The sequence below is a fragment of the Natrix helvetica genome (assembly GCF_964273705.1).
Source record: "Natrix helvetica genome assembly, chromosome: 2".
Classification (NCBI taxonomy): Eukaryota; Metazoa; Chordata; class Lepidosauria; order Squamata; family Natricidae; genus Natrix; species Natrix helvetica.
The window spans coordinates 77,254,073-77,282,023 of NC_138552.1; the positions used below are offsets into that span (position 1 = coordinate 77,254,073).

The 27,951-nt window shown below is 38.3% G+C and overlaps 1 long non-coding RNA gene across 3 annotated transcripts in view; it reads left to right on the forward strand.

Moving 5' to 3' along the window:
* Positions 1-14,857: 14,857 nt before the first annotated feature.
* LOC309387491 overlaps positions 14,858-27,951 on the forward strand; it is a 99,276-nt gene continuing 86,182 nt past the window's right edge. For all 3 annotated transcript variants that reach the window (XR_014174590.1, XR_014174591.1, XR_014174592.1), the window contains exons 1-2: positions 14,858-15,195; positions 15,931-16,028. This is a non-coding gene — a long non-coding RNA (uncharacterized lncRNA). The remainder of the gene's footprint in view (positions 15,196-15,930; positions 16,029-27,951) is intronic.

Consider the following 27,951-nt stretch of genomic DNA (forward strand, 5'->3'; position numbering starts at 1 on the left):
TTGGCAAATGTGCAACTGGTACTGAAAATAAAATGTGGAACTTAAATTGAGAGAAGACATTTTTCGTTCCAAACAGTTTGATGCTGTTTATAAAGGCCTAGTAAATCAGATGGGGCTTTAAAACCCAGGGCACGGGATGGGAGCAGGCCAGAGTCTGTCAAAAGGAAAGGCTTATTATAAATTCTGGAATCAGTTCTCACAAGATTTGGTGATAGCCAATCGTTGCTATTAAAAATTCATACAAATAATGAGGCCGTTACTGGCTATCACTCAAAGTCCTTTTGCAAGATCAAAGGCAATATTCGCTCTCCTATAGATTTTTAAAATCCAGGTTTTCTGATTTTATGTCTATATGCGAACAGGTTTTGCCAAGCAATTGTTTTACGTTCTAACTTAGAAGAATATCTAGCTCAGATCTAAACAGTTCTTTGTTCTCTCTGCCTTGGTGGTTTTCTTGTAGATGTTTCATTATCAAACTAGATAACATTATTAGTGCTTCCAAAGTTCACATTTCTTGGAACTATTTTGCTTTTCAGGTATTAAAAACACATTCTTCTGAGAATTATCCAGTTAGATGACCAAGAGGATTTCTCAAACTTTTAAAAATATTTATCAATATTTTTAATAATCATTTTTAATCCCAGAACTCTTATCTATCTATCTATCTATCTATCTATCATCTATCTATCTATCTATCTATCTATCTATCTATCTATCTATCTATCTATCTATCTATCTATCATCTATCTATCTATCTATCTATCATCTATCTATCATCTATTTTATCTATCATCTATCTATCTATCTATCTATCTATCTATCTATCATCTAGCTTATCTATCATCTATCTATCTATCTATCTATCATCTATCTATCTATCTATCTATCTATCTATCTATCATCATCATTATCTATCTATCTATCTATCATCTATCTATCTATCTATCTATCTATCTATCTATCTATCATCTATTTATCTATCTATCATCTATCTATCTATCATCTATCTATCTATCTATCTATCATCTATCTATCTATCATCTATTTTATCTATCATCTATCTATCTATCTATCTATCTATCTATCTATCTATCTATCTATCTATCTATCTATCATCTATCTATCTATCTATCTATCTATCTATCTATCTATCATCTATCTTATCTTATCTATCTATCTATCTATCTATCTATCTATCTATCTATCTATCTATCTATCTATCTATCTATCTATCTATCTATCTATCTATCTAACTATCTATCCATCTATCTATCTATCTTTATATCCTGGCTTTTTTTTTTTTAATATAAAAATAGGATGGCTCTATGCCGTCCTATTTAGGCATGTTTTTGAGGCTGTGCGCATGTGTGGAAGGGGAGGGTGCACGCAGGGCAAAACAGTGGTAACAAAATATGAAATCCACCGCTGGTTGATGACATGTCAACAACTGGGCCACACAAATAAGCAAAGCCCTATCCACAGGATACAGGTAGCACGCAAAACCACGCCCCCTCCAGTCCGTGGAAAAAACCTTTCTCCATAGAATTGATCCCTGGTGTCCAAAAGATTGGGGGCCACTGCACTAAACCAGATAAAAATTTCTTCACCTCAACAGATTATTTTTAACTTTTTAAAAACAATTTGGAACTGGAAATGCTTGCTGATCAGTCTTAAATTGCCAAAATCTGCTGTGCATCCTGAACGCCATCATTAGGTTAGCAATGTCCCTGCCATCAGTTTCAGATGAATGAAAACCTGGCTTGGTCATCTTATGAACCTTGTTCGTTTCCACGGAAAATTTTGCCTGAAGCAAAATCCCCTTCCTCATAACGATAGTGCTAACTTGAATATTGGGCAGTGTATATGATACTCATTTAAATAATTTTAGGCAATCTGATATCACCATGGATTCATCTTGCAGGATCAGATTCATTTCGAATTGTACAAGTTACCTCTCAGGGGCCTTGTCTCTACTTTGTGAGATTCAGCTAGGTTGGTTTTCCTATTATTTTACACATGTTCCCATTTTGGATGCTTCTTAATGATTTCTTTTAATTTGGTTGCAACTGTTCTCAAGAGGAAATTCAGCTTAAATGTGTATGTAACACATTGGTCTTGTGAATGAAGGTGAATAAATGTGTCTTTAGGATAAAGTTGCAGGATTGGTCTTCTTTATCAATAGTGTCTGGTGAAAAATGAGATAGAAGGAAGATAGAGAAGAAACTAAGACAAAGATCCTTTGGAAAAGTCATCCATAAGAGATGAAATTGTGAGTGAAAACCTTGCAGAATCCTTGAATTCTCCTCAATTGATGTGAGGACTTTAATTCTCAGAATAGAACATAGAGATCTTTATTAAACAGTTTTATCACTCTGGCTTTGGTTTTATAATAAAACGGTACCATACTGGATAGTAGTTCTTTCTTTTCCCATATGGTTGATGCAAATAGAACTGATCAATTTAGCTGGTCATTAATAAGCCTAATCTTTGAGAATTACAGATCAGATAGATTCATTTTGCAACTCAAATGAAGGAGAAAGTCTTTTTTCCCTACAGTCTCTGTTCTTTCCACTCAAACACAGACTTCACTGAATTAAAAAAAATATGTTAAGTATCAATAAAGAAAAGTCAAGAGTATTATTCAATTTGGCAAGAAGATTCCTAAAAAGCTTTAGATCCCTTTGAGCATTCCAACACATAAAATAGCCTAGACCAACATTCTCCACCTGGCAAAAGTCTTGGCCAACTTCCCCAGAAATGCTGGACTACAACTCCCATCACAAGCTTATGAGGCTGGAAACCCTTGACTTCTCGGACTTCTTCAAGTTGTGGAAGAACAACAGGTTTGGGAAGGGTAGGCTACCCTATTTGTAGCTGGTCCAGAAATAACAGATTAATCCGGGTCTGTGCAGTAAATGCCTAGGTGGTTCATACACTTTTCCACATATTAATTATGAATAGGACAAAGCTAAATGTCTCCACCCATCACTAATGTATTTCAGAGATTTTATTTAATGTTCTGTTACATTCCAGGACCACATCCTCCCAAATGAAACACAAGGGTATGTTTTCTGAAGGATAGATTTTTAGTTTTGTAGAGTTATTGCTTTTCAGTCACGGCCCTTAGAGTTTATGAGTACATAAAATCATCATACCTGGTAATTATAGCTTGAAAATAAAGCCCCTATGAGAGTTCAAAGCATTTGGCCTGTGCCTTTCATCTATGCTGTGACAATGCATTTTCAAATACATTTAGCAATTTAACTGCATCTCTTCATTGTACAGTCATACAGTTCATAACACAGCCATTGTTTAACAGAGATCTTATATTCCACCACTCTAAAAGGAGAACAAATTGTGCTGACCCACCTCTACAAATAGCACACCCCACAAAATTATTCTCCAAATGCGTCTTTCAACTAACATAGGTTTTATTGACTGAGCTGGTTTAGTAAATTCCGTTTTTCTATGTGAAGCTAGTCTATACATTTTGGATCCAGAATAGAATTGAAACATAACTTCTCATTGACAGGTTCCTATATTTCCTTTCAATATGGCCTGATATAACGAAGAGGATTTTAGCTCTTCATGCAGGCCTAATGGAAAGCTATAAACCTGAAGATATTTCATTGGGAAATACAGCATTGTCATGTTTCCATTTCTAGTATCTCCTAGTTCCGTGATGGCGAACCTATGGCATGCATTCCACAGGTGGCATGCAGCACCCTCTCTGTGGGCACTTGAGCCATTGCCCTACTTCAGCTCCACCGTGCATGCTCGCCTCCTACCAGCCAACTGGTCATTTTGTTCCTTCCGCGCAAGCGTGGGAACTACCTGTTAACTATACTTTCTTATACTAGATAGAAGTCAGGCTAAGTTGGTTGAGGTTGGACCTCCAAGGTACCTTCCAAATTTGTTATTCTGTTGAAGAAATTTATAAATTGTGTGCCTACTTTTGCAAGGGGGAGAGGAGTTATTATCTTTGAAATATATTTATCACTATTCAGTTAGGAGAGATAATTCGTGTATATGTCTGTTTTATTTTCTCTTTTTATGCACTTTTTGGTGTAATCTTGTTTAACTTTGTTTTGTATTTTTCCCCTTTTTGGCATTTGTATTTTGTACAAAATAAAAAAAATGATTTTTTTTTAAAAAAGGAGCTAATGTCTTACTGGAATAAGTTGTATACATTCCCTTATTCAATTTCTCTCTTGGATAGTTCCTCTGCCTTGGATACCTTCTTTGACATATTCTGTGTATATTTTCTATTTCTTTGTGGGTTTTTTGTTCCCTTTCTTTCCCTTTAACTCTTAAGGCTATAGGTGCATAACAAAGTGAAGCTACAGCCAAATCTGCACTTTTCATTTTTTTGAAGAGCTCTCAGCTGAGGGAGAAAGAAGAGACTAAACAGGATTTCTGCTTTTTTAAAAAAATAATGATTAAATACCTTAGGTATTGAATATGGGGATCTTTAGACCAGAAGTATTAAATTCAAGGCCTGGGGGCCGAATCTGACCAACGGGGTGCTTAGATCTGGCCCTGGGGATCATTCTGAAAACAGCAAAGGACCAGTGCCTCTGCCAGCAAAAATGGAGCTTGCGAGCGGACCTCTTGAGCTCCATTTTCCCTGGAACAGAGTTGTAGGAGGTCGTCACAGCCACAAACAGAACTCATGAGGGCTGCAGGCAGCCCTCCTAAGCTCTATTTTCACTGGTAAAAGGTAGCAGGAGGCTGTCACAGCTGAAAATGGAGCTCTTGAGCCCGTTTTCACTGGCAGAGCGCTCAGGCCACCACAGGTGCCCCTGATACGAGTGACATTGAGCTGGCCACACACCCCTGGACTCCTGAAGTCAAACACAACTCTGATGCAGTCAATGAAATCGAGTTTGACACCCCTGCTTTAGACTATTTGTCTCAGAACTTTTACCCAGTGATCCAGTTTTAACATCACCACTGGTTAGGATTAAGGGTGGAAAAATAAAAACAAAAATCCCAAAATGCATAAGTGCCTGATTAAAATTAGGTCATAAACATATGATTTTAAGCACAATGGATCAGCATATCAGGCCTTTTTTCCCATTAAAACAAAACAACATTGATGCAATTTTTTTTCCCTATAAGAACAAGATAGAGACTAGGTCAGTGACAAAAGCATGAATCATATATACCTGAAATCTCTTGTATGCACATATAAGTACCAGCAATAACCAAATAAACTGACTCTATGTCAACTAACTTTCTTCAGGGTACTTACAGTAAATTGCACTTTTAAATCTTCATGCTATCCTATCCCAAATTAGATTACTGTTCTATTTACAAAAGTGATACCCACAAAAACATATACATATATAATGTGTATGTCCGGATAATCTTTAATGGGTCACTGAGTTGAGAAAGAAAAAAAAAACATTTACTGTATATCTAACAACCAACTTTGAAGAATGCTAATCTCAGTTCTAGGATATATAAGATCACAAATATATTAGGATATTAACCTGTACAAGAAAAAAACCTCTCCTTCCCCTTTAGATTATGACTGCTGTACAGATCCCATCAGATTATATACTTTAAAAAATGATCTATTCCAAAGATTTTGCTTCCCTCCTCTAAAAAAATGAAACATTCAGAACCTGTAATATTTCTGCTTCAGATTTTAGTCATGAGGGGCCATCAGTATACAGGCTAAACCTGCTTTAATGGGCTTCACTAAATGCCTTCTTTTGATTAAAATAAGTTTATACAGTTTATAAATGCAAATATTAGGTGCAATAATAGGCACAATTATGATTTTTAGATACAATTACTAGGTACACTTATTTGCCCTGTTTAACTTTGAAAGATGTAACATTTTTTTTCTTGAAACCAGGTTATTAATCTCAATTTCATAATATTTTAAAAAACGGACTACATTTCACAACTATGAAACCAGATTGTCAAGGGCCATTAGGGAGATGAATGGACTGGTTCATCCCTTTTTCAAATATTTTTAGGCTGACTGGATATACGTGGAAATGACTGTCTTTGAGTGTGTGTGTGAAAGACTGTGTGTGTGGTTTAACTTTAAATGTAAAGGCAGAACTTGGAAAATAGATGGAGAAATTAGCGACAATTATATTTTCTTAACCTTTACCATGTCTTTCTACATAATAATCATCAAAAGCAAAAAAACAACAACACAGCCTACTTTAAAACATTAAATTTGAATGCAAATAAGATTTTAAAAGGCACACCTAGCCTACCCACACACAAAAACAAAGCAAGGCAAACCAAAAGGCATGGAAAAACAGAAGAAAGCATAATATTTCAGCTAAAAATGGGGTGGGGGTGGGGGTGGGAAATGAATTTTTGCAAGTTTTGATTAGGGTATCTAACTTGGAAAAAGAGTGACTTCTACTGCCCAGGGATAATACTCATAGCGGGACAAAGGGAAATAATGCAAAGTGCCCTTTGGGCTCAAACAGGATAAATATTCTCTTTTATCCTTGAGAGGGTAGAATGTAATATCATCCACCTAACTAATATGGTTAGAATAGCAAAGTTTCTCCCATGGGAAAAACAAGTTAAATACTCTTGCTCTAAACCCAGAAATGTTTTTTCTTTGTCAATAGATTATGTTTAACTCAAACTTGCTTTTCACTAGGAATAAAGAATAAATAAGTTTTTACTTGCATGGTGAATTTGGTTCAGTCTCAAAACTACCACTGTTAGATTTATAAATAAAGAGCATGTAGGACTAGTTGTTCAATAATTTCACAACAGATTCAGCCATACGATCAACTGGGAAATTGACATCCTATATCAAGCCAAGTTAAAAAAATGCCAGAGAATTCCAAGAGGCCTGGCACTCAGACAAATTGGCCATCCATAGACACATAAAGATAAATCACTTCTACACGCCACTTAAAAGAGACAATCCAAAAGTCCAAAAGGAAACAATAACAAAAAAACACAAACCCCTCCTCACCTCAACATCCATATGAGCAGAGGTTAATACCAAGATTAACACTAGCCAATAATCAAGTAACAACACTTCACTTGCATTGGAACTACCAATGCAGACAAATTAACAGTAAACAACAGCCTAACCAAGGAAACATCAAGAAAAGCCCATCAACACTGCCAGGGCAAGCCACTAGTACAGTGGGTCTCAACCTTCCTAATGCCACAACCCATTAATACAGTTCCTCATGTTGTGGTGACCCCCAACCATAAAATTATTTTATGTTTTCCGTATTTTTCTGAAAATATGTTTTCCGATGGTCTTAGGCGACCCCTGTGAAAGAGTCGTTCGACCACCAAAGGGGTCCCGACCCACAGGTTGAGAACCACTGCACTAGTACATAAAAAATAAGAGCAAACTCCCTCCCTTCTAGCATTGATGATATTATCTGGTTTGGTAATGAAACATCTTCAAGAAAACCACCAAGCTAAGAGAGCACCAAGGACCCCATAATTCAACTCCAATCTACAAATATTCTCTTCTCTTGGTACTATATTTTCCGCATTAGCTTCTTGAACTGCAAACTTTCATTACAGGGATTTCAATATATTCAATCCATATGCCAGAAAACATAGCACACTTAAATTTTGACCAAAAAGGTCAACTTTTAAGCTGTATAATAAATTATAATCTGGAAACATTTCAGATCTAGCATGGAAATACCATTTAGATTAATAATGTGACTAATGCTAAAGAATGCAAATGGCAAAGATTGGTTGATGTTGCATATTTGTACTATATTTTGCTGCAAATGTAGTATCAAGCACAAGAATTGTATAGTATAAGAGTCACAAGTGCCTTACACATTGGAGAAGCAACTAAAAAAAAAACCTACTGCTTTGATTGTTATTTCTTGGACAAATAGCTGAGTGAGGAGAAGCAGAGAGGAAAAAAGAAAGCAAATATACCTCCAATTTTGGATGAAACTTATGTGAGTAGGTTTTAAAAGCTTGACTTGGAGATGTTCACCCCATTCCCTTGGGGCAGCAAAGGTCTCAATGACCCCGAGGGTAGCAAAGCATGAGTAATAGCCATGACCAAACAAAACCTGGGAATTATGAGGTAAATCTGAGTCTCCTGATAGCTCTGTGCATTGTCATTGTTGTTTCACACCAGAATGAGAGTTCAGGACAAAATGTCACTTTCAGCTTTTGAATACATAGTAGAAATTGAAAGTAAGAGTCGTGGTGACATTTTAGCTAGGAGACCTTTTTCTTTCCCGCTTCCTGGCTATGAAAAAATAGAACGAACTGCAACAAAACCCTTTTCTCATTGTCATGAAGCAGGAAAGAAAGCCGCAGAGCCAAAATGCCAGAGTGAAGCTAGTTTTCTATTATAGTTGTATTGAATATTTTGTTATTTTTACACAGGTAAGATAAGGTTAGCCATTTCTGAAAAGACTCCCTGGGAAAAAAAGAAAAGAAAAGACATGCAATAGTTCCATCCTTGATGTTATTTTTGAGCTATGAAGCTAAGATGATTAACTGAACAGCTCAATGACTTATTTATCTTGGATTAACAGGGTGGTCATTGGTCTTGGGTAAATCCAGACATGGGACAGAATTATTCAAGGTTAAGACTGCAATTAATATCCACCTGACATCCAGTAAAATAAGCTGAAGCACTCTGGCAAAATATCTATCTGGCCAAGCTTTTCTTTGAATTTGAGAACTTTTTCTAAGGATAATTTCTTTATTTCAATGGCAATGAAGCTTCAAAAATTTCAGCAACGGATTCTCTGCCAGGTTGCTGAGTAGGCGTGGCCATGGTTGGCGTGGCCTAGTTGGCCTTTTGCACCACGGCGGGGGGGGGGTGTTCTCCTTCCCCAGGCTCCGGAGGCTTTCCTTGAAGGTGAAAACTGCCTCCCACGGGCTGTGGAAGCCATCCAGAGGCCCAAAATGCACCCACTTCTGGCCTTCTGGAACTTCTAGGAGTCCTGTTTTTCCCCCTCCCTGACTCTCCGCATGGGCCTACCCATGCACCTACCTCGCATCCAGCCATGAGTGGGATTTGGAGGTTCTCCAAACCTGCCATAATGCTAGCTACGGCTTCTCCTGAACCTGGGAGAAACTGTAGCAGCCCACCCCTGCAACCAAGCCATTCTAGCGTTATTTTAAAATGTATAAAACTCAGTGGCTTTTCAAAACCAACTAAGAAGTCAGAGGCAAAATCTTCATTTGAAACTTCTTTGCCCACATTCTTCTCCCAACCACCTGTAAAATAGCACTAATACAACCATCTGTATTACTGCTACTTTTCTCTGAATAAAAAGTTCTAAACATATTGGTTTTTTTTTAAAGTGTATTTTGGGTTAGCGATTTTTCAGGACATTATGACAGACAGGCAAGCAGACAGATGGACAGACAGACAGACACACACTTTTAAAAAGGATTTGTAAACTGCCTGAGTTTACACGACTCGGCTAGATATATACCATCTGCAATTGAGGAGTCTATTTCTTTTTATACATCCATGTGATGAATGCAATGCAAATTTAAAAAGAGACCTTTAATCACACAGTTGCATCTTTTATTTTGATGCTATTCTTCCTCCACAGGGAGTTTGTAACCAAATATGCTTTCCGCATCTTATTTTTAAAGATCTGACAATATTTTAATCATCTAGCATTTTTATATCTATTAAAAGTTGTGGAGACAAACTTTGGAGAGTTTCAAAGACGTTACTCTATCACGAATCTATATTGGTCCAAATTACAGCAGTATGCTAAAATATTATTATTAAAGACAAAGATACTGGCAGATTTCGCTTCATGCATGTACAAATGTAGGATTTTTTCTGTGTTGATAATTTGTTTTTAATTAAATAATGTTATTGGGTTTTTTTCTGTGTTGATAAATTGATGCAGATAAATACAAAGCAGAATACATTCTTAAATTGTTCTCTATCTTGGCAGACGCTAATAAAAATATTTCACATTGACTTTAAGTTCTTTCATCCACAGACTGATCAATTTATATTTTATTCATGGTTTATTCACAGAAAGGTGCAACATCATAACACAAACCTTTGACTTAGATTTGACTTCAGAACACCAGTGCAGGGTTTACCATACACATGTATCTTTATTTATTTAATCCTAGTTACTTACAAATGCCTATGATATTTTTGAGGTTGTTATATAATCTAGACATTAATTCTTTGTGATCAATAAACACAAGAAAATGGGTTTGTATAAGCCTAAATAAATTATTATTATTTTCTTCTGCTTTCTCTTTAGAGGTAAGCAGTTTTTATGTCTGTGAGCTAAGGGGAAAGTTAACTGTACTTCTAAAACATAAAGTTTAATTGGGGATAAATCTGCTCCAAGCACAACATTTTAAGAAAGACATTACATGACATCCTGGTATTCTTATCCCTAATAGAAGAGAGATTAATGAACTTTATCATAGTTTACGGGCATGATATTTTGAAATTTAAAAAGACCAGGAACACTGCCAAAGACAGGTTCTGTCTTTCAGAAATAGAGAAAAAGAAATATCTGGAAAAAAAAAAAAATGATTACTTATATTTTGTCTTAGAGCCAAAGAAGAGGACTGAGTTAATCTTCTGTTTCTAAATTTATTCTAATAGCAGGGAATTTATAGATCTGAGATTGGCAGGCTGTTACTCCCTAAAATTTCAAATTCTCCAGTTCCTGCTCCAAGCTCCTAAGGGAAAAAAGGCACAATTAGACCATGACAGAGAGGCAACATGAAAGTAGTTGGCAACATCTGTGGAAGATGTATTTCAGTAGCAGAATGTACTGGTTATTTTAAATCAATCCATTCTCTACTTTTCATGATCCAGCTTTTTGGATATGCAGTTAGTAAACTACCAAAGAATAGTAATCTTGTCTTCTTCTTTGCTTTTCCTTCTCGCTTTAGAATCTCTTTATGAAAATTTTCAATTCACTTCCTGCCTACCGTTCCATTTAGGACAATTTTCTGTTCATGTCTTTCATTTCCATCAACCTCTTTTTCAGTATTTTTATGTGATCAAAATCATGCCAGCATTTTCATTTCAAACCAATATAGTTTCCACGACTTAAGTTATAAATCATGATATAATCTTCTATGGCCTAATCATAAATATTTGAATAATAAAAAATGCTTCAACAAACCTAGGCAAATCATTATATAGTATTTGTGTTTGATTCTATGTTATATATTGCTTTTTTAAAAAAAAAACTGAAAGCATTTGGCATATGATCATCACCTTCTCAAGCAACAAAGAAAATATTTATGAATTATTTAATGCCATTAGTGGCTAAATACTAAACATAATTGACTAATATTTGCTAATTGTTATTTGACCATCTGTGGAGCAGCTTGCCATGAAAATATTTGTTGGAGTATAAATGTTGATGTGAAAAATCAATCTGATACACGAGTTTTATAAATTATATGATTGCATCCATTTTATATTTTATTTTGAACCCATGTCCTTATGGAATTCATTCTTCCAAGTTCTTAAAAAAACATTTTTCTAAAGCATTTGAGCATTCTAATCTAGTTCCAGCATTTTTTTGACATTTAATAATGCATATCTTTTAAAGTTGTTTTAACAAGATGTATGTCGTACTTTTGTTTTATTATGCAGATATCTAGTTTCATGGAAAAGCTACCATGAGTGATGTACATATATAAGTAAAATAATGAAGAAGCATTTTAGGATTTTCAGCACATAGTTTTCATGTCTGGATAGAAAAGGTAAAACTTCAGATTTTGAGATTGAATATCAAATGTTTGAAAGAAGTAATATGGCTTCTCTGCCTATTCCGGTTTTATTGCATTACTCCTGGCTTGTGAATGACAACATTCTGACAAGACAATGTGAAGAGCATAGTCTAGACCAGTGGCACCCAACCTTTTTGTTCCATGGAGAGAGGGTTTTTCACACACCAGAACAGACGTGGTTTCGTGTACTGCCTGTATCCTGTGAATGGGGTTTCGCTTGTTTGCGCGTGCCTGTTTCTGACAAGCTGCGGTCTATGGACTGAGGGTTGGGAACCCCTGATCTAGAACTCAGTAACAGAACAGAGCAAATCTGGAATCTCATTGGATCAAAAACTGATGGAAGTTAGGTCCTTAATTTTTTCCAGAGCTAATGCTTTATCTACTCATTTGTATTCAAACTTAGTTGAGTCTAAGTATTATACAGTTAATTTGCTGAGCATTACTGATCTCCTTGCTTGTTCACGGACTTGGTTAATATCAGAGCTTTCAAGGGTCAAGACCCCAGAGATACTACTAAAATCCTTGCCTGTTACAGAGCTGATAGCAAATTGGAAGAGGAACATGGTAGTTGTTCTACCCCACATCATAGATGAATGGGTTTAAGTGGCACTGATAGTAATGCTACAGTGGGTCAAGTAACTAAGGTAGATCCTTGTCCCATTAATGGCTAGAGTAATCCAGATATTGCAAGACATTAGCAATTGTCCCATTCCATTGCTGTAAACATTGAAGATGTGTGTGTGCAATTACTAATAGAAAAAAAATAGGTCCAAAATGGCATAAAATGCACAACTTCTCATGAATGGTGAAAAGTATACCGAGTCTTCTTATATTAAATTATTTCTCTTTATAGTGTTCAACATTCCAGCCAAAAAGTGATGCAGGCTAGCAGACTGGAATTCTGGAGTCAAGGTATGACTCATTGGAATGACTGTTTCACCGCCTCCCACATTTTTTTCCACAATACAAGTTAAAACTAAACTGTGATTATTCAACATTGTCCACTGCTATCTGCAGATCCCAAACTGTTTTAACAGGATATTCTCTATATGCTTGAAAATCTAGTGTCCACTGAGGACACCTCAACTTTATTGTTACTCTGGTCCGAGTTAGAAAATAGCTAAGCATAGAGAACACACATCAATCACCTCTGTTTTAAACTGCTCAACTGCTGAATGTACTGTGCTCTTCAGTGAGCTGTGAAACAACAAATATCTCTTCACCAAAAAAAAAGCAAACAAGTTCCTTGTTTTCTCCATTCCTACGTATATACCTCTATAGCTCTGTATCATCTTTGTGCAGTTTGTGGCAATCTCAGTCTCATTTCCCATCCTATACAAGTGGTCCTCAAGTTACGATCACAACTGAGCACAAAATGTATGTTGCTAAGTGATAAATTTGTTAAGTAAGTTTTGCTCCACTTTATGATTTTTCTTGCCACTGAATCACTGCAGTTGTTAAATTAGTAACATGGTTGTTAAGTGAATCTGGTTTCCTCATTGACTTTGCTTGTAAAAGATTGTAAAAGATGATCACCCGGGACATGGCAACCATCATAAAGATGAGTCAGTTGTCAAGCATAAATCACATGACCATGGGAATGCTGCAATGGTCCTAAGTGTCAAAACGGTCATTAATAACTTTTTTCAGTGCTGTCGCAACTTTGAATGATAACTAAGTGAACTTATGTAAGTTGAGGACTATCTATATTCTTTTCCTTCACTGTTCCGTTGTCCTCAATAAAATATAATGGACAAATCCAAATCCAAATATTACAATAGTCATTTTTCTTCCCATGTACTGATCAACAAGAAGAGCAAATGTTGAGCTTGTTTTGATATGATGCAACAGTCTTCTTGAGGACAAAGAAATATTGTGGCACCTTTTCTATTTCCATTCCAAATTTTGCAGTACAGTGACATTAATCAACAGGGCTGTGCAAAGCATTCAAAAAGGTGCTTCACAAAGTGGGTTAGTGCAAGCTAGGCAGTGGTGGGATTCAAATAATTTAACAACCAGTTCTCTGCCCTAATGACTGGCTGGGTGGGCATGTGACTGGATGGGCATGGCCAACTTGATTGGTCTCACCCTTAGGACATTTCTCCTTAGTCCAACTCACAATAAAATAGCACTGTTCCAATATTTAGAATAGAATAACATAGCTGGAAGGGACCTTGGAGGTCCAACCGCCTGTTCAGGCAGGAAATCCTGTATCATTTTAGACAAATGGTTATCCAATCTCTTCTTTAAAACTTTAAAAGTTCCATTTACAACTTCTGGAGACAAGTTGTTCCACTGATTAATTGTTCTGTCAGGAAATTTGAGGGGCTCCTACAAAAATCAGGGGGTCAATCTTTTTTCCAAAGCACCAAAAGGCACAACAAGAAACAATGGATGGAAACTAACCAAAGAGAGAAGCAACCTAGGACTAAGAAGAAATTTCCTAAGGGTGAGACCAATCAACAAATGGAATAGCTTGCCTTCAGAAGCACAAGCAACAGAGTTACAAGATAATTCTTTACAGTCTAATACTGTAAGCTAATTATTAAATGCTGAAAAGGCAGGATCAAAATATATAAACATAGAAACAGCATTGCAACTCTATTCCAAATTAATAAAACCAATTCTGCTAATTAGAAGTGTATTTAAAAAGACATAAGAACTCATGACAAGAAACTCCTGCTCTGTATCAACATTTTTAAAACTCCTTCCCTGGACTAATCCTGTCACGAACAATGAGAGATTCAACCTGGAAATAAGAAGATTTTTTCTGACAGTGAGAACAATCAACCAATGGAACAGCTTGCCTTCGGAAATTGTGAGAGCTTCATCACTGGAGACTTTCACTAAGAGATTGGACTGCCATTTGCCAGAAATGGTGTAGGGTCTCCTGCTTGGGCGGGTGTTGGACTAAATGATCTACAAGGTCCCTTCCAACTCTGTTAATCTGTATGACCTGTGAGTTTCTATTGTTTCTGTGCTGGCTGCATTCCTATTATGGCAAGTAAGTATTTGCCTGTTAAATGGTTCTTGGTTGTCTGCCCAGTACTATTAACTGAAGGGAGAGAGAAGAAGGAAAAAAACCCTCTCTTGCACTTTATTTTCCCTGCCTGAGTTTTAAAGGGGCTAGAATTTTCCTGCTGAGGAAATGGCTATGTGGTTATTTCTTCTTTTTTCTTTTACCTTCCTTTGGTTAATTACAAACAAGCAGGAACATCTGAGGTGTGTGTGAACTACTGGAATTGACAGGCAGGCAGTCTTGACTATTCAGCTGGTTCGCAGAACCCCACAAAGAGTTAACAAATGGCTCTCTCGAATTCCGGGTGAACCAGTTGAATCTCACCACTGAAACTGAGTATTCTTCCTAGAGGTACTGAGGTTGCCATATTCTTTGGAAAGCTCAGTGAATGCATCACCCGGGACAGAGAGATGGGCAGCATATAAATTTAATAAATACCGGTAAGTAAATAACATGCACGCAAAGAAAGGGGGAGAAGATTTTCCCAACAGCCTACCATCTGGATAATGGAAGTACATCCAAGTTTCAAGGCAGGGGTGTCAAACTTGTGTCATGATGGCGTCATCACGTAACATATCGGGACTTTTTTTTCCTTCGCTAAACTGGGCAGGGGCGGGGCCAGAACGTGACACATCCAGCCCATGGGTCGCGAGTTTGACACCCCTGTTTCAAGGAGATGTCCTTTGTTCATACCAAGTGATTCTTTCAATATTATGCAAGATATAATTACTAGTTTTGAGGAAATTATACTCAGCTTCATGTATTTTGGAATCCAGCATGCTAGTTTAGGAAATCTTTAACTTAATTTTCTATCATACAAGGGTGTTTGTTGAAGTTCTATCAAAGCCTGTCTTTGGATTTTTAAATGTGTTTATTTTTACTTTAAACATTCCTCTAGGCAGTTTCTGGCTTGACAATTAGATACACCTCCCTTTGAAGGTCTCCAGGTAGTGACTTAAACTCCTGACACAGGAGACCCAGGTGTAAATCTTCTCAGAGGTCAGCTGAAATCATTTCCTCAGAACAGTGCACTGGAGGCAGCTTCATTCATATTCCCTTGGAAAGAGATTTCGTTTCATTAAACTCTAGACTTGACTCTTTCTCAGAGAGGTCAGGGAAAATGCTACATGCAGCCCTTTCTCCTTCAGTAATGCCACCACTTGTTTGATTTATAGCAGCTGCTCCTTCATAAGCCACAAAAAGGCCCTGGAGAGACTCTCGCTTCCCGTGAAAAGCAAATGAAGGCTGGATTCATGTGTTGGGAGTTGACTAGGTAAGAATACTCATGGAATTGAAGCAGTTGGTCTTGGAAATCAATGAGACCATTAACATTTTACAGATGTAAACATTTTGTCCAATCATGGAAAGGCTGCATGGAATGTTTTTTTTTTTGTCTATAAATTTAAAAGCAGTTAAATGCCTTATTTTGAGAAGATGGAAAGGTCACAGTAATGTTTAAGTATTTCTTGGAACAATCAACCATTTTTCACTTTCTCAAGTTATATTTGGAGGAAAACCAGTCTTACCTGATTGAATATCAACTGTTTAAAAATCAAAGGTAAAAAAAGGATCGATAAACTAAAACAAGATAGACCTGCATTTACTGGTTAGAGCCTGTAATGCTATTTTCCCAGTCCAGTAGGGTTGAGACATAAAAACAACCACACCAATAGGTGTATTTAAGAATTTAGTCCATGGCAGAAAAAAAAAATCACATAATGTGAAACAACAATCAACAATATTCAGGAATACTGAAACATATAACCCAAAGAACATTAACATAATACATCATATAGTCATGTTAATATTCAAGAATATAATAAGACAAAGACCTACTGACCACAAGTGTTTCACCAAGGAGAAGTGGAGAGAGCAAGGAAGATGATCATGATAGAGATATATAGGGATATAACTGTTATCTAGGAAAAGGGGCTGGAATATTTTAGAGGTAGAGAGGGGTGTCTAACTAGTGGTGAGTTCCTACCGGTTTGGCCTGGTTTGGCTGAACGGGTAGTGGTATGGCGGCCTGGGTCATTGGAACCGGCAGCGACCCAGGCCTGCCACACCCCTGAACTGGTTCCCTTGTCACTGCCATTGCCGCCATCATTTTGTTGTTTAGTTCTACACATATGCAGAAAAAAATTAATTGAACTGCGCATGCACGTGTAGCATAAGCGGACCGGCAGTAAAGTCAGGCTGAACCCACACCTGTGTAAAACCCATGGTGTCACAGCAGCGTCACCTGATATATTGTGAATTTTTCCCCCTTTGCTAAACTGGGCAAGTGTGTGGCCAAGCCCGTGATGCATCTGGACCGCAAATTTGACACCCTAGTGTAGAGCAATGAGATAACACTTGGAAGTGGGCTCAGGAAGATGGTTCCCTGATTCACCTGACTATTAGAAGGGGAAGAAGGTATAGTAGAATCAGATTTGCAAGATTCTGTTCTTATAGCTAATTTCAATAAGCTTTTTTAGCCCTCCTGTGGGATTAATTTCCTGATCTGATCTACCTGGTCAACAGTGGTGGGATTTGTCACGATGTTAAAAAGTTTGCTAGGCCTGAACTGCCTAAACTGATACTCAAGAGTTAAACTAAGAAAGCTTTATTGCGCAGGTCATAAAACAAAAAAAAGGTTCTTATCTGAAAGTGATTTATTGCGCACGCGTTACACATTCCAAAATTCCTCTCTTCTTTGTTCGGCAGCCAACTTTAGCTAACGTAGCTTTCATTATCAAAATGTAACCAATTAGTTATTTTCTGTTTTATTTTATTATTAAAGTTTGTTTATTAATTAGAATACTTTTAAAGACTTATTTTTCTCAATATCTCAAAAGATATGCAGAAGGGAATCAGCCACGGTTCATCGATCTCTAACAGGGTGTTTTTTCCCCTGACAACTTGGTAGCAGAGGTTTGGTCGACAACTTGGTAGCAGAGTTTTGGCTTTTTGATGATACCAGCTGAGATGATTACAATTTATGGCTGTATTTTCCCTTCATGCTATCTAAAGATAACCGACTAAGCCTAATTAGCAATGTCGGAGAAAAAGAAAAAAAAGAAAAAGAAAGATGGGGCGAGCACAGATGGATCAGCTTCCTCTGACAAAGAGGCTCCCTCGGACACAGAGAAGCAAGATCAAAACGTGCTTCAGGAACAACAAATTCCTTCAGGTGCCGAGCCAAATATGGGAGAAGGAGCTACAGGACGCGACATCCACGAAACGAGGTCAGTGGTTCCTCCTTCTAAAATATCTCCAGGAGATTATGAATTTTTGGGGGCCAAGCCAAAACTTCCCACTCTGCCAGAGCCACTCCATTCCCAGACCCTCGCAGATTATCAAACGATTGATGAATGGCAACTGCCGGCAGAGTTAAAATCCTCCCACGCAGAAAGCAAATTTTATAACATCTCCCCAGATGAGCAAGAAATGCAAAGCTATCTAGATCAAATAGAACTGTTTGAAAAATATGCTAGGGAGGCGAGAGTGTGTTTTGAAGAGATAAGGCGAAGTAGAAGAAGCTCCCCCACTCCCAAAATGTCTGAGGACGCCATCTTGTCTTCTTCAAAACAACAGCCTAAGACACACCCCACAGAGTTCATTGGTCAATTAGAACAAAGAGACATGTACACGTCACCGAGGTCACGTGGTCCCTTTGAGCCCATTGAACTTCAGCATACGTATAGAAAGGAGAGGCAGCCAAAAAGTGAAGCTGCACTGCCATCTGCTGGCGGAGAAAAATTATTACAGCAAAAGATTAAGCAATTGGACCAGATTTTCAGAGATATGTCTATGAGTCCTTTAGAAGCCAAAACTTTGTCTCCAGAGGTTAAGTCTTCAACACCCCCTGGCGGCGTTGAATCCTCCCTAGATGAAAAAAGGAAAAGCCAAAGGCGAATTCGAGGAAGCCAATTTGATGTTGCCACGCAAAGGCCAATGATGCAACCCCAGCATCCCCTGGTTCAACAACCAGCTTTGCAACCAGAGCAACAAATTATTCCTCAGCAGGTATTCACAGTCACCCCCTTGACTGGTGAGTCCAAATTAAAGGAGTCAGGAGAGAATTATAAAGCCTGGGTCAGTGAAATTGCGCTCTTGCTTCGAAGAGAAGGCACATATTCCATGTTTTTTGATCCTCCCCGTCAACCCTGGACACCTGCAATAAGAAACCTCGAAAACAGAGCTATCACGACTTTACTCATGTCAATGGAAATTGAGATCCAAGGTATCTTTCCACCTGATGCAACTGCCCAAGAAATATGGGCTATTTTGGAAGATTGCTACAGGCCCGTTTCAATTGAATCCTCATGTTTGCTCATGTCTGAGTTCCATGGTTCGAAGTTGAAACCTGGTGAACGAATTGGTGGACATTTGACCAAACTGAAAAGAATGAGAAGTGAATTGAGACAAAATGGCCATGTAATCGATGATATCCAAATGATTAGCATCATCATTAACTCATTGAATTATGAATGGAAAGATGCTGTTGCAAAGATTAACTACGTGCCTATTGCTCAACGCACAGTTAACCACGTTTGCAGACTTTTAGTGGAAGACGAAGCTATCAGGTTAGCTACCCCACATCTGCAACGGCCTCCAGCACCAAAGGCTCCAGCCAGACGTCCCTTCCGAGGAAGAGGCTACGCTCCAAGGATGCCAAAATGCTACACCTGCAACCGTGTGGGACATGACACCCGGGATTGTCCCCAACGAGTTCCAGCTCCCGCCACATACCAGCCCAGAGGAACAGATTCCAGAGGCAGAGGTAGAGGCGGAAGACAAGGTCGTCGTGGTCCAAGGCGTGATCCACAAGCTCCGCTTGCAACACTGGCCATAACCAACGTTCCACAACCTGATCCAAAGTTCGACAGACGTCTTTTGTGGACTTTAGATAGTGGAGCAGCTGTGCACGTTACCCACAGAAGGGAACTTTTCACAGAGATGGGCGAACCAGAGCCCGAGTATCGAGAACTGTATTCCTTCACCAACCACACTTGCAAGGTTATGGGAAAAGGAACTGTTTACATTGAAGAGCTCGATACACACATCCCTGATGTTTATTACATACCTTCAGCAACCAGTAATTTGCTTAGTCAAAGTCACTTGTCTAGAGAGTTAAAGTTCCAGGTTCACCACCTCGAAAAAGCAAGTTACTTAGTTAAAGATGGTGATATTGTTGCTGAAACCATGCTGATTGGTGGTGTTTATTACTTAAAGCCAAAGCCTAAAGGGCAAGCACAGGCAAGTATGCAAACTCCAAAAAGGCACAACGCAGACCCAGAGAGAGTTGTCCCAGAGAGAGAAAGCGTTACTGTGCCAAAGGCTCCTAAAGCCAACAAACAAAGAAAACAGAAACAGATTGCTCAAAGCAAGCCTGAGGGTCCTCATGAAACTGTTAATGTTGAGAATTCACTAACTGGTAAACCTTTGCATTCCAGGTGTATTCACAAGTGGCACAGAAGATTGGGGCATGCCAGTTTCCGTGTTCTTAGAAAGATGCCGGAGTTCGCAAAAGGTTTGGATCTAAAGGGGTGTAAGGTGTTTTTGGATTGTGCGGTTTGCAAAAAGGCTAAATCCAAGGCGGCTGCAATTCCCAAACACGCTACACGCCGGTCAACACGCATTTTTGATTTGGTACACACTGACATAGTGGGTCCTTTCCCACCAACACTTGGTGGCAGAAAGTATTTTTTAACAATTGTAGATAATCATTCTAGATATGGATTTGTATATCCTATGAGAGAGAAATCTGAGACCTTTCAGATCTTTAAAGACTTTGCAGCGTTTGTTTCTACACAATACCAAGTTCGCATCGCCAGAATCCAGAGTGACCGTGGTGCAGAATTCATGTCTCAGCGTTTCCAGGACTGGATGCGTAAGAATGGAATTCTTCATCAGACATCTGCTCCATATACACCGGCTCATAACGGAGTCGTAGAAAGAAGACAAGGGGTTCTACAAACCATGATGCGTTGTCTTCTAGAAGATGCCAATCTCAGTAACGCATACTGGGGTGAAGCAATCAAATATGCAAATTACATTGTCAACCGTACTTGGAGCAGTGTAATCAATCAAACTCCTTTCTACATGCTGTATGGCTACAAGCCTAATCTCAAGAACCTCCATATTTTTGGTTCATATGCTATGGTGAACACTCCTATAACTCAAGGACCAAAGAGACTAAGATTTATGGGTATTGATGATAATTCAAAATGGTACAAATTCATTGATACTAAACATGTGATTGTCATTTCACAATCTGCTAATTTTGAGGAAGACATTGACTGGTCCAGGATTCATTCCAATGATCCTGAAGTTTATTTTCCTAGAGATGGTGTTCCAGATGCCACGCAGCCTGATGACAATTCGCAGGCAGATGTTCCTTCTACCAGTTCTTCACAACCTGATGTTCCGTCTTCTCAAGCCGCGGATGCTGATGCTAGCGACGAACGTGAGGACGAGGATGATGATGAAGAAGAAGAAGAAGACTGGTCTGTTGTTCCTAGACGCTCCAAGAGGGCCACAAAAGGAATCCCTCCACAACGTTATTCATGGCAACTGACAAAATCACCAGTACCTTTGATTTGCAACGTTACTCTTCCTCCAGAGACATTCACACAAATCAAACAGCTTCCTGATTCAGAACAAGACAAATGGTATGATGCAATGCAGGATGAAATGGACAGTTTGAAGAAACTTAATGTATTCACACCTGCAAAACCTCCAGCAAACAAGAAAGTCATTGGCACCCGATGGGTCTACAGAATCAAGAAGAAACCGAATGGTGAGTCTTTATACAAAGCCAGACTGGTAGCTCAGGGTTTCGCTCAACGTTATCCTGAGGACTACACAAACACTTACTCACCAACAGTCAGAACTGAAAGTGTAAAAATTGCTTTAACCACTGCAACTATTCTTGGTTTAGAAGTTTTTCAATTTGATGTGGACACAGCTTATCTACATGCAGACCTAGATGAAGAGATCTACGTGAGAAGCCCTCCAGGATTCCGAAAGCAAGAAGGGGATACCTGGTTCCTGAACAAAAGTCTTTATGGTCTGAAACAGTCAGGTTTAATGTGGTATTTATGTCTTACTGACAAACTAAATTCAATGGGCTTTATTAAGTCCGAAACTGATGAATGCGTGTTCACAAAAAGATCTAACAATGCATATGAGATAATTCTTGTTTATGTTGATGATATTGTTTATATTGGTCCAAATAAGAAAATGAGTGAGATTTTTGCTAAAAGTTTGCAGAGATACTTCACACTAAAATCTTTAGGACACATTAGCACTTATTTAGGTGTTCAAATTGAAAAGACACAGAAGGGGTTTGGTCTTTCACAAGAGGAGAAAATTGACCACATTCTACATCATTGCAACATGAAAGATGCTAGCACAACAAAGACACCCATGCAAACAGATTTTCACAACTTAACACATGAACCAAGTCCTGAGTTCGAGGATCAAACACTTTATCGTTCAGTCATTGGTTCACTATTATACATTAGTAGTTGGACCAGACCTGACATCGCACTTAGTGTTAATCTTTTATCACGACACGTAGGTAAGGCAACACAATTTCATTGGTCATGCATTAAGAAGTTGTTGAAATACCTAAAACACACTAAACACATGAAGTTATTGCTAGAACCAACACACACTGATCAACCAAAGCTGATTTGTTTTGCCGACGCCGACTGGGCGAGCGACAAGAAGTCACGCAAAAGCACTTCTGGTTACATGATGTTCCTAAATGGTTGTCCTGTTTACTGGCAAGTGAGAAAACAGAGTTTTGTTTCATGTTCATCTACTGAAGCTGAATATGCTTGTGTTTCAGATGCTTGTAATTCTCTAACGTGGTTTGATGCTTTGATCACAGATATCTGGACACGTCCGATTCGACCAATCACCGTGATGGAAGATAATGTATCTGTTGTTTATATTTCTGAGTCACATTTTACAGGTTCTAGGTCCAGACACATTGACATTCGTTATCAAAACACAAAGCAATTAGTTAAGCAAGGTTTTGTTAAATTGCAATATGTTTCTACACATGATCAGATCGCAGACATGCTTAACAAACCACTTGCTGCAAATCAACACGAGTATCTGCGAAAGAAGATGTGCCTTAATTGATGATTTGATGACGTCAGCCCAGACTAGCAAAAGAAGGGGTGTCACGATGTTAAAAAGTTTGCTAGGCCTGAACTGCCTAAACTGATACTCAAGAGTTAAACTAAGAAAGCTTTATTGCGCAGGTCATAAAACAAAAAAAAGGTTCTTATCTGAAAGTGATTTATTGCGCACGCGTTACACATTCCAAAATTCCTCTCTTCTTTGTTCGGCAGCCAACTTTAGCTAACGTAGCTTTCATTATCAAAATGTAACCAATTAGTTATTTTCTGTTTTATTTTATTATTAAAGTTTGTTTATTAATTAGAATACTTTTAAAGACTTATTTTTCTCAATATCTCAAAAGATATGCAGAAGGGAATCAGCCACGGTTCATCGATCTCTAACAGGGTGTTTTTTCCCCTGACAGGATTCACTTACCTTTGCTATTGGTTTGCAAATGTGAGCTCGCATGCGCAGAAGGTTGGCATTATGTTGGGGTGGGTGGGCGGAACCTCCAGCAACCAGTTCATGCGAACCAGTAAGAACTGGCTGGTCAGGCTGACACAGGACAGAACAAGTTATAACTGAAGCTTGACCTTTTAGTGATGAAGGCAAATGCTTGCTTTATGCCACATAACAATACTAAACCATTACCTGATCAAATCATAGAGTTCTAAGTTACCATATACATAAGCAATACACAACATTACTCCATTTCTTTTTACAAATTTTCCAATAAATGTGCCAGTATTACGGAACTTAATTTTGAATTTGTACCAATAACATCTATGTTTTAGTTTTCTTGAAACTTGTCCCTGAATGGTTGTTATAACATGAAGCAGCTAGCTAGCAACTCCTTTTGTAGTTATATTTTTTTCAATGTCACAAGTCTTAATTCCCTGAAGCCAAGGGTGGATTCAGCCGTTTGGGCAAACTGGATGCTAATTTTACATCTGGTTCACCGAATCAGTAGTTGCAAGGACTGGCTGGCCCTGCCCATCTCACCCCACCCCTCCCAGGGTTTCCACGCACCCTGTCAAAATGTCACAAGGGCCTCTGGAGCCAAGGAGAGGTTTTCACCTTCCTGGAGGTTCGAGGAAAGCCTCTGGAGTCTGGGGAAATGAAACCTCTCCCCCATGGTGCAGGAGGCTGAGTAGGCCACACCCACCATGGCCACACCCACCCAGCAACTGGGCAGAGAACTGGTTGCTCAAATTTTTGAATCCCACCTCTGCCTGCAGCGCTTGTAATATTTTATCTATAAATCATATCTTTTATGCATATAACTGACTAATCCTAACACCATATCTTTAATTAAGTTTTATTCATCCTTGTTCATGAATAGCAGCTTCCTAAAATGATTCCTTTACTAATCAGTATGTATGCTTTAGCTTGGAATCAAAGATTAGAACTGTTTAAAATAAAGTTAAAATAAAAAAAGCTTTGTGTAACAAATATTTTTGCAAAAAACTTTGCTGTTCTGCCATTCCCTTGGTTCCTCCAATGTGACCTGCTGTTTCGGTATAAAGTGGAAGCATCCTGGCAAAAACAAAGAACGTCTTTTAACTTTGTACCTTGTTAAGCCTGTTTTCTCCTAACCTATGACAACTACAAGGATATCTTTGAAAAGAGGATTTCTCTTTAAGCCCTGCTGATTTTTACCTCCTTCAGGTGCTACCAGTAGTGGTTTCAATTTTTTTTATAACCTCTTCTGTAGGTGTGGCCTGTTTTGTGGGAGTGGCTTGCTGGCCATGTGACCAGGTGGGAGTGGCTTGCTAGCCATGTGACTGAGTGGGAGTGGCTTGGCAGTCATGTGACTGGGTGGGCATGGCCAACTTGTAAAATGTGGTGAAACTCACTTAACAACGCTCTTGCTTAGCAACCAAAATGTTGGCTCAGGAACTCTGGCATTGAAGTGTGCAAGTCTTAAAGCTGTCAAGTTACAAGACCCTTGCACCCCTAACCCTTTAGAAAAAAATCCCCAGGGTTGTTCAAACTTGACAGCTTTAAGACTTGTGGACTTCAACTCCCAGAATTCTTCCTCTCGCTCTTCATCTTGATGATGTGCGGACGGGCAGGGGAGGGAGCTGTAGAGTTGTGGAACCTCTTCTATAGAAAAGGTTAGATCTGGCAGGAACCCACCTCTGGCTGCTACTCATTCCGAACATACTGGAACACTTGTGATTTCAGGAGCCAAGGAACAACAAGGCCTTATCAAGTCAAGTGATACTACTTCATAAGGCAAACATATCCAAAATTCCATCATCCATAGGAGAAATCCTTGATGTGTTAACATTCCAGGTTTTAGAGAAAAATAAATGATTATTACAGTTTATATGATTTTAGTAGTGTTTCAATGATTGATATTCCGAAGCCTGAAGTTTATTTTAAAGTGCCATGACCAGAATTGATTTTTTTTATCAAAATGTTGAAAAAAGTGTCATGTTATCATAAGACAATCTCTGTCCCTTTTGAATGTTTGTATGATGTTACAACATACATCCCAAAGAAGAAGTGGAGTTTGCTTTGTAATGGCATATCATTCTGTTTGTTATTTATGCCCTCCCTCCTGAGGGACACCTCAAGTGCATATGCTACATCAGCTGGTATTTTCTATATTAGCATACATATTAGTTGTATGAAATGTGTTTGAATATTAGTAGCTCGGGTTGGTAGTTAGGTTGTCAGTTTGAGCTCCAAGCTTCGTGATTTGGTTGCAAACGTTTTGTCACCATATGACAGTGATGCAATTCAACCGGTTCTATCCGGTTCAGGTGAACCGGTAGCAGTGGCGGTGGGAGGCTCTGCTCGCCCATCCCGGTTTTGACGCTCTGTGCATGCATGGAAGGTTCCGCCCATGAACGGAGGTGGCTCACATTTGCGAACCGGTAGCAAAGGTAAGTTGATTTCACTCCTGCCATTTGAGGAGACGTCAGTGTGTTTTGAATTGTGCTCATCTGTCAGAACACAGGTCTTTAAATACCTTTTTTTATTCTCATAAAAAGGTATTTAAAGACCTGTGTTCTGACCGCTGAGCACAATTCAAAATGTACTGACAATGTCTCCTCGAATGGTGATGAAATGTTTGCAACCAAATTGCCAAGCTCGGAGCTCAAGCCAACAGGCTAAATATTAGTTGTATGTTATACTTTTAGTTTTCACCATACAGTTTTGTTCTTAATGTCACTCACTTTATCTTTCTCACTCACTCATTCATTATCAGCTAAGCTATTATTCTGCATTTAAACTGAGTTGTTTCCTGTGACTTCTCTGAGGAAATGTTAACACGGCTTTATTCCTGAAAGTTATTAACTTAGCTCTATGTTATATTCACATTCTACTTCCAGAGATAAGACAGCTTGTTTATTTTGTTACTAAATTCTTCAACATCCTGGCGTCAATCTCTTTTATTTATTTAGTAGATTTGTGGGCCTCTCACCAAACGCCTCTGGGTAGCTTAACACCAAATCCCACAACAAAAAAGCAAATATGCTGAGGAGGAAATTCAGTCCAAAGCCTCATACATAACTGATGGTTACTAGGGCCATATCTCATCCTAACCTAAGTGTACAGAAACTGTCAGGTCTTCCATATTTTCCTAAAAGCCAGCAAGGTTGGGGTTGTATTCAGAGATTGTGCAATACTATTCCCGAAGTGTAGCAACTGAAAGATCTTTTTGTTCTTTAGTTCAGCTGAGTTCTCAGATGTCTCCTGAAAAGTATGACCTCCTTGAATACATTCAGAATAACATTGAGAATGTCTTTGGGGCAGTTTTATTTCCAATCACATTTAAATAATAGAAGCATGAGCAAAGATCCTTTGCCAAGTGCTAAAACTCATTGTGGGGATCCTGGAATTGAAGTTGAACTAAATGTAGAAGTCTAGAAATCTAGAACTCTTCTTATAACTTCTTTTTAATAGTTTATGTATGTATTAATAATTCTTCTTCTACATTCTTGCAGCCTGCTCTGCAATTGCGTGAGTGTTAAAAACTCATCCTCTTTCAGCAGGTTATGCTAACTAGAAGAACAATGTTTGTGTTCCTAATTATTTTCTTCAGTGGGGAGAGAAGGGGCAAAGCATTGTTTTTTTTTTTCAAATATACTTTATAGGCATTTAACGCAACTGCAATCAGGGAGTTGTTTTATTTTATTTTTTAAAAAAACGAGCCATGAAACTTTGGGACTGATCAGGTTAAACATTTTAATAAATTAAAATAAGGTGTGAAAACTGCATAAAACAGTACAAATGGATTTTCTCCCCCTGTGCTATAGAAGTACTGAACAGCATTGAACAGTAAAAAGAGAAGGAAATTACAAAGGCAGAAATCTCTTTCAGTGACCTTCTCGCTCGGATTCCAGCTGATGTTCTCTTTCAAGTTATTATAATTAAGAGAGTACACATTAAAAGGTTTTCATTTGTGAGATGGATGATGCGGTTTTACAACATGGCCAAATAATGTGCCCATTATGAATCTCGGATCCAGTGCCAACAAAAGTCTGCAACTTTTTCAGGTCCAGGAACTCAAACAGCAGAGCGAAGGACGCTTAATGACAATTTGGAATAAAAGCAGTACTATCCTTTCTCCACTGGGGATGTCTCATTTTAAAATCCTTAAATTGAGGGTTATACTAGTTCTCTGTTCTGGAGGTCATTTTTCTGCCAGACAAAAGGACTGTAGATTTGTCATAAGAAGAGGAGCTCAGCACTCACAGCAAAATACTGAAAGCAAATGGGCATCCAGAATATGGTTCTGTTTATGAAAAGATCGTAAGGATTGATGCTGTTCATTCAAGCCCTAGAATTTATCTTTTTTTTTTTATTTAAAAAAAAATGAGATTCCCCCCATCTTGAAGTTTGGGTTCCTGAATTGGGATATTGATTTCAGTGAATTAGCACAGCCAGGAAAACATAGGATAAAGAACGAAATGTTTGTATGTGGGGAGTCACGGAATAGAAATTAAATAAATAGTATGCCCCTGGACCTCCCAGAGTCTTAAAAAAGGCCTTAACTGTGAATAATGGGCAAAGGAATGGCATCACATTGCCGGAATAAATATTATAGTCTTATTATACTT